Below are 12,314 nucleotides of genomic sequence, written 5' to 3'. Positions count from 1 at the left end.
ACTGAAGAAGCATTAAAGTGACTGAGAGTTTGCTGATTACACTATTTTTGTCTCTGACTAGTAACAAGCTTCCAACAAGCTGCCCTCTGAGGCATTCCTCCTTCTCATCCCATCTGAAATTTTCATGATAGTTTAGGCAAGGGATCATTTAAACACACACTTCATTTGGCTCTACATCAAATTTTGTTAGAAACAAGCTGTTATGAAAGCTAAATGGGGCCGTGAGTTTCAAAACTGATCAGGAATTTTTGGATGTCTCCACTTATGATTAATAACTTAAGATAACATGTAAGGGATGAATAATATGAAGTGTTCAGCATGTACACTAAGAAACAGGCTGTTACAGCATTTAGAACTAAGCCTCTCGAACCCACTAATCACCTAAAAATCATCACCATAACCAACAGAAATATTGTTGTAAGACAATGCCTTGTTTTGGTTTTAATTACAAACTGAAGTTGTTTTAAGAAGATAAACACTTCCAGGAAAGATCAGGTACTCAATATGAAAACACCAGCAATGTGATTCTTCTCATCATCCAAGCACAGAGGAATTCAAGTGGTTGAGTTGGAAGAAACATCATCCTGGGTTTGCTGGGTTCCCTTTAATGACATCTTACATGATTAATTCAGGAAGACAACAGATGAGAATCTGCCTGGGTTAACAACAGATGACATTTCAATTAGCAGGTCTATCTAAGCCTCTAGGAGTCACTGTACCGAGAACTAGGTATTATCTCTCACATGCAGTGCAGAACCATGGGCCTATATTTGTGCAACAAAAACCACGCTGTCAGTCATACACTTGGCTTTCCCATGCCTTCCTCACACACCATCCTCTTAGAGGCAGGGGTGCATCTCTGCCTGTAATGTTAAGAAGGCAGTTCAACAGCTGGAAATAGCTATGGTAGATACAGCAGTCACTACCATTCACAAATATCTTTGATACCATTTGCAGACAAAAGTCTCCTGTCACCTGGAGATAATAATGGCATGGGAAGAAACACAACTGACCAGGACAGCACAGCTGCTGTCCTTCCAGTGGGCTCCTTTCACAGCCTCCTGTGCCCAGCAATGGTACAAGCTAGAAATAGACAAGATGTAAAAAAACAATCTTTCTTGCCTTGCACTTAAGATCATACAATGAATACAGGCTTGTCACATGTTGTGACAACAAATGTAAGTAGGAACCCTAACATTTCAGCATATAACTATTCTACCCTCTCTATGAAGGTTAAACTGGAGCTGAATGAAAATTCCATGTGATGGAAACAAACTGAACAACTAAATGGTATTTTCTTTAATTAGTATGAATAAAAGCAAACTTAAAGGTTTCAGCTCTTTCTAGTAAAAGATACTAAGGGGAAGTTAAAAAAGCTGTATCCTGAGTCCCGTTTGCTCAGCCTCAGTAACACACATACTGTGCAGTGAAGAAGGGGCTATTCAGTACAAATAAGGGAACCACTTCAATATCCAAAGACAGGCTCTAACTTTAGAGCCTTTCTTTCAAGGACTGGATAAACACACCAGGCTCCTTAATTGATAAAGTGCCCTGATGAGTCTCCCTTCTATGCTTTGAATCACAGCATCTCAACTTTCCAAAAGTGCGTAGGGGGTTGATTTTAACAGCAACTGAGTATAAAGATTTCTTAATTTGCTTTAAATTTCAGAACCTCAAGGTATATCAGCATGAGTTTTAACTGCTACAGTAAACATTACTACAGTTACATGCACATCTTACAGAGTCTGAAAGTCTGCTTCATTGCTAAGCTCTCACAAGCTCACCTCCTCTTGAGTCACCAGGAGCTTGGCTAGAGAGCAAAACAGGAATAAATAAGGAAGTAAGCACTTCTTCATCTACCCAACTTTATTTTTGGAAGCTCAGGATTATTCCTGCAGTGCTCTCGGAGGAAAAGCAGGTCAAAGTACCAAGCTACCCAGGTCTAGTTTAGTTGTGGCTGATGAAATATGTTTATAAAGGAAAGGCTGGGGCATGCATTTAGGATATGGAAGACGCAAGTTCAAATCATACTGCTAAAGACTCAGGGTGAGCAAAGTAGGCTGGAATGGGGTGGCTCAAAATTCACCCAAGTTCTGCATTCAGCATCCAGTAAACTCCAAGCCTACAGAGGCGCTTCAGCTCTAAACAAAATACTCAGAAAGCTGAGGTGAAATGTAGGGCATATGAGTTCCCAAAGACAGAAGGGAACTGACCAACCTACCAGGTGCTTGATGAAAAAGCATGCTGCAAGCTGAAAAATGATTACATACTGAAGTGACGAGGTATGTTCCTACACAGCTGACACTGCCAGTCTGCTGGATCACATCAACATCAACACACAAATACTGACATTCTCTTCCATCAGGACCTACACAAATTCAATATACATGCACACTCGTGCAAAGCCCAAGCACCAAAAGCTACTGCTCATTAAAATCCTAAATTTCTTTCTCTTACATAATTGATAATCAATAGTCCAGCAGAAATACAATGAAAATATTATATTAACAACACCTAAAAACATTGCTGAAATAGTGCGCACATCCAGATAATTGCTGGCTCCTTTTCAGAGAGGTCAGTTAGGAAAAATATTGTCTGTGATTTTCTGCCCATAATTTTGTACTTGTCCTCAACAACCAGTGTAAAATTGGAAGCCGGCCCTTTGAACATTTGTCCCTTTTAGTTGTTATGCCAGACTCAAGACCACTGAAATGTCAGCGTCCCTTCTAGAGCTTAAGCCCTGTCCAAGCGCTGCCAGTCAGACAGGACTGGGAAATGGCTGATACCCTAGCAGCACCTTTTGCCAAAAGGAAACTGGCAGGCTTCAAAAGCAAATTTCAGGTATCCTGCAGTATTTCAACAGGAAAATTCCTCTTGCATGCTAAAAAATCCTGGGGCAGTCATCCCTGGGCCTCCTTAGTTAAAACAATGGTAAGCAGAAAAAGCCACTTCACATATTTGTCTTCTTATTCCCTCCTACCCTGATGTCAACGCGTGGCTGTTTCCTAAGAACAGGGCAGGGGAAGCCACTCCATGCTGCAGTGTTTTCCCATGCAGATCCTCATCTTTCTGCACAGTGGAATTTTAAAGCTGCTGAAATTGTATGGGGAGTGACATTCTCCAGTGATTTAACAGTGTATTTATATTCACTATGACATGCATATTTTGGGTATTCCTTAACATACATTACTTCTGAAGAGAAAGAGGAAAGTAAGCAGACACATCTAACAGCTGCTCTCCTGAGAACTCAGGTTGGCTTGCTTACATTTAGCCACCCACCTCAACCCAGTTCAGCACGCCAAATACTGCAGCATATGCTTCCTTAGACAATTAGAGCAACAAAGGCCTCGTGCCCCGAGAACACTCAGGATAAATGAAGCAAACTGTTACATGCATGCCCAGATGAATAATATTCTAATAGTATTTTAATAAAAAAAAAAACAACATTTCTTCCAACAGAATTTTCTTATAACATTTAAAGAATGTATATGAAGTTGATAAGAGTAACAAAAAATAAAACATAAGAATGTTCAACATATATGCGGAGAAATAAATTAAGTATGATTCTGGAAAAGTGCTGTGAAAGTAAAAAAAAATAAGAAGTGGTTTGAAAACGTAGAATATCCTCTGTGGTTATATTTTAAAGAATTATTTCTATTTGTCAAGAGCAATTGGTCCCTTCTTTTTGTCTTCATTTATCTCTGCAGAAAATAAAATGAAACAAACAGCAAAAAAGTCCCAAGAACAGTGAACAGCTGAGCCAGGCATGAATTAAGGAACGCTGATTGATGGCTGGTGATGTACAGCGCTGCTATTACATCCCAATGCTACATCTCGTATTTCATTTAAAGGCCCATCTCTTCTTTTCCAGAAACAGTGCAGTATTTATGAGAGAAGGTTGATTTGCAAGCCTTGGAGCTGCGCTGAGAATCCAGATTCAGTTTTTCCAATCTGGCTTTAAAGTTGGTGAATACCTTGAACTTTGAAGGTAGCAATCCAAATAAAATGAAACCGAACACTGGAATAAAATGAGCATTGAAACTAAACATGTATTTTCAAGACATGCTGCAGGCAGAGCAAAGCTTTTTATCTTCAGTTTCTTCATAAGACACTAAGAAAGTAATGCTTGTCTCCTCTTCATTTATACCTTTACTAACCCCACTGGTCCAACAGCATATATCTTCATCTGCTCTCCTCTGGGTTTTCCCAGTACTTTATTCTCTGTGGCATTTTCTGTTACAACAGCACTCAGATGTTCTTTTCCTCCATTCAATTTTCCTCTGAGCCTCTCGAAATCTTAATCTAAAAGTTTTTTTTAGCTTCATAGCTATTAAAAATATTGACTGGCCCACAGAGAATATAACTTTTTCTATCAAAGTCCAGTAAATATAAGATGAACATTAAATCAATTTTTAGATTTCTAATGGCATAAAAATTAGAGTGGCTACTTAAAACTTGCCAGTTTTTCTTGAAATAGGAGAGGTTTCCTCAGAAGCTGCAATAATCTTTTGTACTTCTCTCTGCTTCTTACAGGGCACAGGGAACACTATCAATACTGAAGGAATGGTATCTGGTTCAATCATGTTGAAGCTTCAAGTTAGGAGCCTACATAATTTATCTGATTTGCAGAGCTTGTGCATATCTGTTTATCTGAGAACCAGTTGATTACTTAGGTGCTTAGAAATAGCTATAAGCGTTTCCATCCAACAGGCTGAACAGGTCTGCCCCTCTGTAGGACACGATGATGTAGTGGAAGAGATCATAGTTTGAGAACAAGGGCCTTGCAATTACTACTGGTTGCTGCTACAAGGAGGCATGCTACAGTTATTGCTTCATAACCACCCTCTGGCTGGTCACATGTTAGCAAGGCACCTACTCCAAGTTCTGCTCTGCCAGTATGCCTGGAACGTAAGCCCAAGAGACATATTAAAATATAAGGTCAGGTTTATGGCCTAGCAAAGTCCTGACTCCATGCCAGATATACACCAAGCCCCTTCCCATGCCATCTAAGGTCTCATGAAGTCCATGAAGCAGAATATCTCTGCAGTCTTCACTCTGACATGCAACTGTTGACCGCCCACCAATGACTACAGATCTTCAAGATGGTCACTGTCAAAAGTCTCAATTCAGCTACACGGCAATTCCTAATTGCACACTCACGAAGTCTCACAGGTTAAGACAGGCAATAGCAGCGTCTGCAAATGGTCTCTTTCACACTATCCAAGTCTTTTCTTGGCCTGTTTAGAACAAACCCCCACAGCAGATGCAGACATTCCCCAAAATATCCCTACCTTTCCAGGAACCATCACAACATTTTTAAGAGATGCTCAAATACTCTGACTGCTAGAGTAATAACTGGAGAGATAAATGAGAAAATGACCTCAGTCTTATTTAATTTTACATCACCATGCTAAGCTCTTGACTCTGCTGCCTCCATGACCTACTTTATCTATTGTTTATTTCTTTCTTTTTTTTTTTTTTTCCAGGAAATTGTTCATTAAGGATAAGAGCACCTGGCTTACAGTAACAGGGGCACTGTGCAAAATATCTGTCATAAAACTGAAAGAGGTACATTGATTAATCCACCAGGCAACGCAAACCCATAAAGAACTGAGGGGCTGCAGAGGATTGTCTTATGCAAAGCAAATATAAGTACAGAAGTCTCTACTGGTGTAAATGGCTGAAATCCACTGAGTTCGCTGTGCCAAGATTTACCTGGAGAGAACGTGGATCTACCAGCGCAGTCATCAAATGCAGATGGTGCTGCAGTTACTCAGGTTAGAGACGGTATTTTCCTTCTGGCAGAAAAAAAGCTAGTAAAATCACTGTGGACCACAACAGATCTGAATACCTGCTGCATGGAACCAGCTCAGCTGCCTCTTTCCCCTCTGCATAAATTTGGCACTGAAAACTTATTTAACTACTTTGAGAGGAAAAAAAAAAAAAAAAGAAAAAAAAAAAAGAAAAAAAATTATAAAAGAGTGAAAATTTATGGGCTTATTTTAGGGCTTAACTTCTATCATTTTACAGCCAGAACAATTAAGTTTTCTTTTCCATGAGACAAGTAGTTTTCTCTCTGTACTCTTGCCTTATCAACATCATACATGTACCATCTGCTATGTCCTCTTACTGAGCCCCTTCTATGGCCTGCTCTTAGATGCACAGCACTCATCTGGTTAAGGAGAACACTCTCCTACGAGTGCTATATTAACCCATGTAAAACTGCACAAAAATAGGATGTTAAGAATTGCTTACACCCTGTGCTGAGATTATGTGAACGAGTATTGCTTACATGAATCCTGCTACACAAAACCAAACAGTTCTCTACTCTTAAAAACATGCATGCAACCTAATAGTTGGCAGGAAACTGAAGTGAGTTCCCCATCTTCATCTCCTCTCTTGGAAACAACCTTGGTGACTGAACCTTCTTGCCACTTGTTACAATGTTATTCAGGTGCCCATTACTCTTCCATTCTAACCACCTTTTCCACTCCCTCCTGCCTTTCATTCACAACACTGCTTCCATTCCGTGGTATTGCTGATATGGCATTGTTCCTCCTTTCAAATATGGAAAAGTTAAACCAAAGCATAACTTTTTCTCAACTAAAGCTTCACATCATTTAATATCGCTATATCTGTGACATACAAAGTGTATACGTAAACTCCCTGGGACATAATAATCATTGTCCAATTAAACAACAGCCAGCCACAAGATGAATAAAGCACCAAAATATCTCAATAAATCATTAACTGCTGTTTTACACCCTGGACTGTTCAAATAAATCATGAGTTGCTCCTTTCATTGATTCTTGGGGACTGTGTTGATAATACACCCTGCAATATCCTTTCAATTTTCAATCACATGCACTAACGGATGGGAAGATAGGCTGTGTTCTATTGCGCATCAAGATGGAATGCACAGAGCTTGAATTTCCCTAAAACACTTGTGCTTTCAGGCTTGTTCTTGCTGCCTGGTTCTGTACCCCTTGAGGAGAGTGGGCTGCAAGACAAAATATCATGTCTGCCTGGACTTCTGGCCTTCTGTTCTCTACCCTGAAATTTATTTATCTTGTTCAATCTTGCAGCACTCTTTACTTGAGTACACATTTCAAAAAGAGTCTCTCTGAAGTAAAAGGAGAAATGCAGTCTTGCAACCCAAGCATGAGAGCAAGAATCAAGAGATTAGCTCTTAGGTATTAGAGGGACAAAAGAATACAGCAGAACAGACCAAGGCAGTAGTGCGTACCAAGTCCACTTGTAAACTGCATGCCATGCATATCTTTCAACCTGTCCTTGCCTTTTTTCTACCCCCCCCCCGCCCCCAGTAAACCACTCATTACTAAGTGTCATTCAGAAAAGATCACACACACAAAACATAATGATTAACTGCATTTTAGTTATTTTCAGTGACTTGAGCTGTCCAGTCTGACCTACTGAGAAATAAAAACTTCTCATCCTTTGCCAAGCTGGATAACAGATGCCAGTGAGACATGGGCACGTGATAGGTTTTGCTTAGTTGTTTGTTTGCCTCAACTTGAATCCCACCCACCAGGCCAATTATTCATTTTTCAGACTGTTTCTTTTGATTTGCGAGCCGACAAGTCAAACATCAGGTGGGAGTAGGGATGAGTAGGAGGGAACCAGAGCAGTTAGAATTCTTCTAATGATATTAAAGTTGAAAATTGGATGTTGGTTTGAAGATTGGATGTTGATTTTAAAAAATGATAGTAAACAATTCTCTTCCTTTTTCCCCAGACACTTTAAAAAAAACCAACCCAAACTGGCAGGGTATTGGATCTGTCTGTAAGCTCCTCATCAGGGTTTGGTGACAATGGCCTTTTAATTGCATTCCAGTGAAAATAAGAACAAAAAGGCCATCTGGAAATACACAGATCACTTTAGTTCTAAAGGATGTTCACACTTTACGATTCGTACAAAATATTTACTGGTAACATATCACCTGATTAGCATGAATTAAGGATGAATTGAAATTTCGTGCAACTGAATGGGCTAATTACATACACAGACACATACTTTAAAAACCAGGCTTTTCACGTTCTTAAGTGTAAGCAATTATGAGTAAGAGTAATATTTCAAAATTACGTTACTGATCTAAATTCCTTTTCATGTTGTGATGGGAGCGCTCTGCTTACATCTGAGGTTGTTCCTGTTTCTCAAACCAGCAGCTGTTGTAACCAAATATTCACCTGCTGACTAAAAAATAAACAAAACTGCCCTTGTAAGAAATTCAAATTTGTAAGTCCTGACTGTGATTAACTTTGAAGGTCAGAAAAAAACTTTAAAATAAAAAAAAAAGTTATTGGGAGCTATGGGAGACTTGGTATTAGGCTGCCGTCCTGACTAAAATCTACTATACCATATTACTTCCACTGTTCAAATGTATTCACCTACAGATCTAAAATCTTTTCAAATTGATTAAAATCAGGAGTTAAAAACAAAAAAAAACAAAAAACAAACAAAAAAACAAAAAAACAAAAAAACCACACACACACACAATCTCTTTGCTCTTTCATCTGGAGCCACGCAGAATGTGTTTTTTCAGATTTCAAAGTCCATTAAAGTATCACCTTTAGAAGCAGAAGCACAATCAGGCCCAAAAGTGATCTTTGCAAGTGAGATACTCAGAACCGTCAATAACTCTTTATGTTCAAAGTCCCCCCAGCAGGCTCAGCTACATCCAGTCCGTATCACACATAATTAGGATTTTTCAGGCCATAAAATCAATAATATAATTAGTAAATGGCATGTTATTTCACAGAATCTTGCTACAACTTATCTGTCTTTGATCAAGCAGAGCTGACTGCTAATGACATTTAATGTTAATTAAGGAAAAGACGTGATAAGAAGTTCTTCGGAGAATTATCAAATTATGTACCATAAAAAATGAGGTATGCAATATCTGTTACATATGTTTACAACACTGTTTATTGTTTAGGAAACCCTAAGAAGACATCAGGATTACAAGTCAGCTTTGGCAATACTTCGTCCCACACTGCAGAAATACTTCCTTAGCTGGTATGTGCACAACAGCTGATGCAGTTTATTAATGAGTTATGTCCCATTTCTAATGACTACCAAAGCATGGGTAAATTCTCCCTCAGCTGTGGGACAGCACCAACAGAATGTTTTATGAAATTCACTTTTCTTTTGACAATGAATGATGGACAGCCAACCATCAGGTAACAAAGTCAATAATGGAACCTGCAGAGATTAAGCAGGGATTTCAAAGGAATTACTACAACCCTCAGAGAAAAACAGTTACACAAGGCAAAAATATTTTATAACCTCGTAGGAGTGCGACTTTTTGCTACTAATCACTTCGACTGTCTGAACCCCAAGTATTAAGGAGCATCTGTATTTAAAAATATTACAATTTGATGTAAGACATCCAAGTAATTTTTCATGATTGTCAGGCACATGGAGAAGCATGAAGGGTAATTTTTCACCACTGTGAGATTCACAAAAAACACTGTTTGATATGTCTTTCCCTAAAGTAGAAAGGAAGGGTAGAATAAACACATTAGTATTAACAGCATAGGCCAGCTACTATAGTTAATGTCACGTCAGTTAGCTCTCATTTCCCAGTACGTTTTGGATTCGATAGTAATGCTCTTGCTTAATATTAGCTATGTATAGTAAATGAACTCCCTAAGTCCTGTGAGACTCTTCTAATGCCTGAAGTTACAGAGAGAAAGAGAATAAATATTTCCAGAATCTGAGTATACATCTCAACTGCAACAACTTTGTCATTTTTGACAGACGTGTAAAAAAAAAAAACCACTCCTCACATTGTTTTACTTTTCTCTCTAAGAAGCATAACAAATAGCATAATAATATCCTGAAATCTGAAATACTCTTAGAGCAGCTCCATTAGTTCCACCTTGAACATGCCCTGTAGTTTAGTGGCCATACCCTTGTCAGCTCAAGCAGGGAACACTGGACATGCAGGCACATGGAGGGACTCACCCACCTCAATCCCTGTGCTGAACTAAGGGACACAGAAGGAAAAATCCTGCTGCATCTCTACGCAGTTTAGTTCAATTTAAAACATGAAGGGCAAAAGTGCTGAGGGCAGGATGCTGGCAAAATAGGTGCCACTTGTACTTGCCCCAGATGTGATGGAGCTGGCATGCTGTTCAATACGAAGTGATTAATGATTGCTTGCAATCAGCCCTAGAAATCAATTGGCATTGAGTGACATAATGATTCTATGACATCACATAACCTCCCATCTGATGCTTGTTCTTGGACACATTTCTCCTCACGTTGCCATTTTTGGCACTGAGTGGGCTCAAAGATGATGGGGTTTATGATGTTCGTGAATAAACAACTTTTCACATGAGAGAGGTTTCTATTTTTTTCTGCCAGATTTTACTTTTTCAGTTCACTCGTGACCCCTCCCCATCACTCCCTGGCACATCAAATTCAACTACAGGAGCACTGCACAGGAAAAGTCATGTATATAGGACTGGTTCTTTATTTCAACTAGTAATTATGATAATTACAGAAAAATCATATAAATGAGGAAGAGGAAAGGAGGCTCTACTGCTGCACTGGAAAATGATACATTTACCACACGTGGTTTGAGCCACACAAATATCTTTCTCTTAATTCCAGCTGTTCCACTGTTGCATGATCAGGCCATTACTTCGTCACTATTTTCGCTATTAGCAATAACAAGTTTTTCTAGAGGGACTGCAGTAAAATAATTAATATTTCAAAATGACCCACAATGCCCATTTTCAAATGTGGTTAAGCTGTTGTCCAAATAAAAAATAAAATAAAATAAAAAAGTGGCCACAAGAATCAAGGCATAAAGGGCAGATTCTTTAATCTCTCTTTGCACGTGATAGGTTTCTCCTTGCCTTAATTACCTTAGTGGCCTTCCCTGCATTTGTTCAAGTTTAATTTAATTTCATTTTGAATAAAGGTGACAGCAACAATGTATAACACTCTAAATGAACTCTCTGCACAAAGTATGGGCATCTTTCTGTCTGCACTTCATATTGGCAGCTCACAGACATCCAGCAACCAATAAATATAACCAGATCCCTCTTTCCTTTGTCAAATCCAAATAACAAAGCTCTAGCTTCTAACAGAGATTCACATTGTTAGTCCCTGACTGCATACCTTTGCATTGTTTTATGACATTTCATGCTGCTGCTCCAGTCCACACAATCATAGTTTTAGTGGTATTACAACCCCATCCGTCTTGGTACTGAGATGCTCATTAGCCTCCTAGATTGCAATAAGAGGTAGCATTGTAACCAAGAAAGAACAGCCAAGAACTTTGATGCCTTGTAGCTTTCCTAGATGCAAATTGCATAACAAGTGAACTAAACCTCACTGCAGTTTTTGGGAGTCCAATTCAGTCATCCAGAGGACAACATAGAACAGACCAAATCTGAAACATGGATTGTAGGTTCAAGTTACCAGATTATTCTTAATCAGAGTAGTTAGCCTTCTATCACCAAATCTTTATAACTAGAAAACAGAATCTCTGGGTTCTACATTGGTAATAATTACAGGCAAAAGACTGTGTGCTTCTTCACAAGTAATCAGATGTTCATAATTGAGTGAGTTGTGAGAGCAAGACTGATAAATCTGCTCCCTTATTATTATCTGCTTCTAATTTAGTAAAATCCTATTATTTGCAGTTTGCTTCATTATAAGGTGCATTAGTAAAAACACCAGAAAATAACTTGTGCACAAGAAACAGTTTGTGTAAATTTTCACAACCCTTTGGCTCTGTCTGTAATGTGCTGTTTTAACATGTGCATGCACAGCACTGAATGTCAGTGACCACAACACAGGCATTACCCTATAAGCTGGCATGTTCTGGAAAACAAGGCACCAGCTGACTCTTTTGAAGTAAGCAATAGCTTAAGTCTTACTACAAGACAGAGCAACATCAAAACTGTCAGAGCAATTTTCCACATCAGTAGTTTAACACCTGAACTATTGCTTATTTTTTGCAACTTGAGCTATTCCCAATTTCTGTCTGTTCTACTCTGAATCAACACCCGTTCTGAGATATGTCATAAACAGTGTTTGTCTAAAAGAGCCAAACATACCATCGAGGCAGAGACTTAATGAGGAAACAGCAGTTTCTTCAAAAGGAAAGGTTCATTTTCTGTAAACATCTGGGTTGTGAATAACTGTAGGCTTCACAGACAGCATAACGTTAGACTGCATCTGACAATGTCATAAAGACTGAGTTATGTCAGTTATGGGTGGACTGGGTGATTTTGGAGACCTTTTCCAACCTTGGTGTTTCTATGGTTCTGTGACTC

General features: G+C 38.9%; 1 protein-coding gene across 6 annotated transcripts in view; it reads right to left on the bottom strand.

Annotated features, from left to right (window-relative positions):
- The window catches only part of MEGF11 (multiple EGF like domains 11), a 254,537-nt gene that overhangs the window by 184,440 nt on the left and 57,783 nt on the right, over positions 1–12,314 (bottom strand). The gene's annotated exons all lie outside the window — the stretch shown is intronic.

The sequence above is a fragment of the Coturnix japonica genome, chromosome 14 (assembly GCF_054131305.1).
Source record: "Coturnix japonica strain WE chromosome 14, WE-NBRP24, whole genome shotgun sequence".
NCBI classification, from domain to species: domain Eukaryota; kingdom Metazoa; phylum Chordata; class Aves; order Galliformes; family Phasianidae; genus Coturnix; species Coturnix japonica.
The sequence above is the reverse complement of the archived record's forward strand: the minus strand, read 5'-3'. Positions and strand labels throughout refer to the sequence as shown.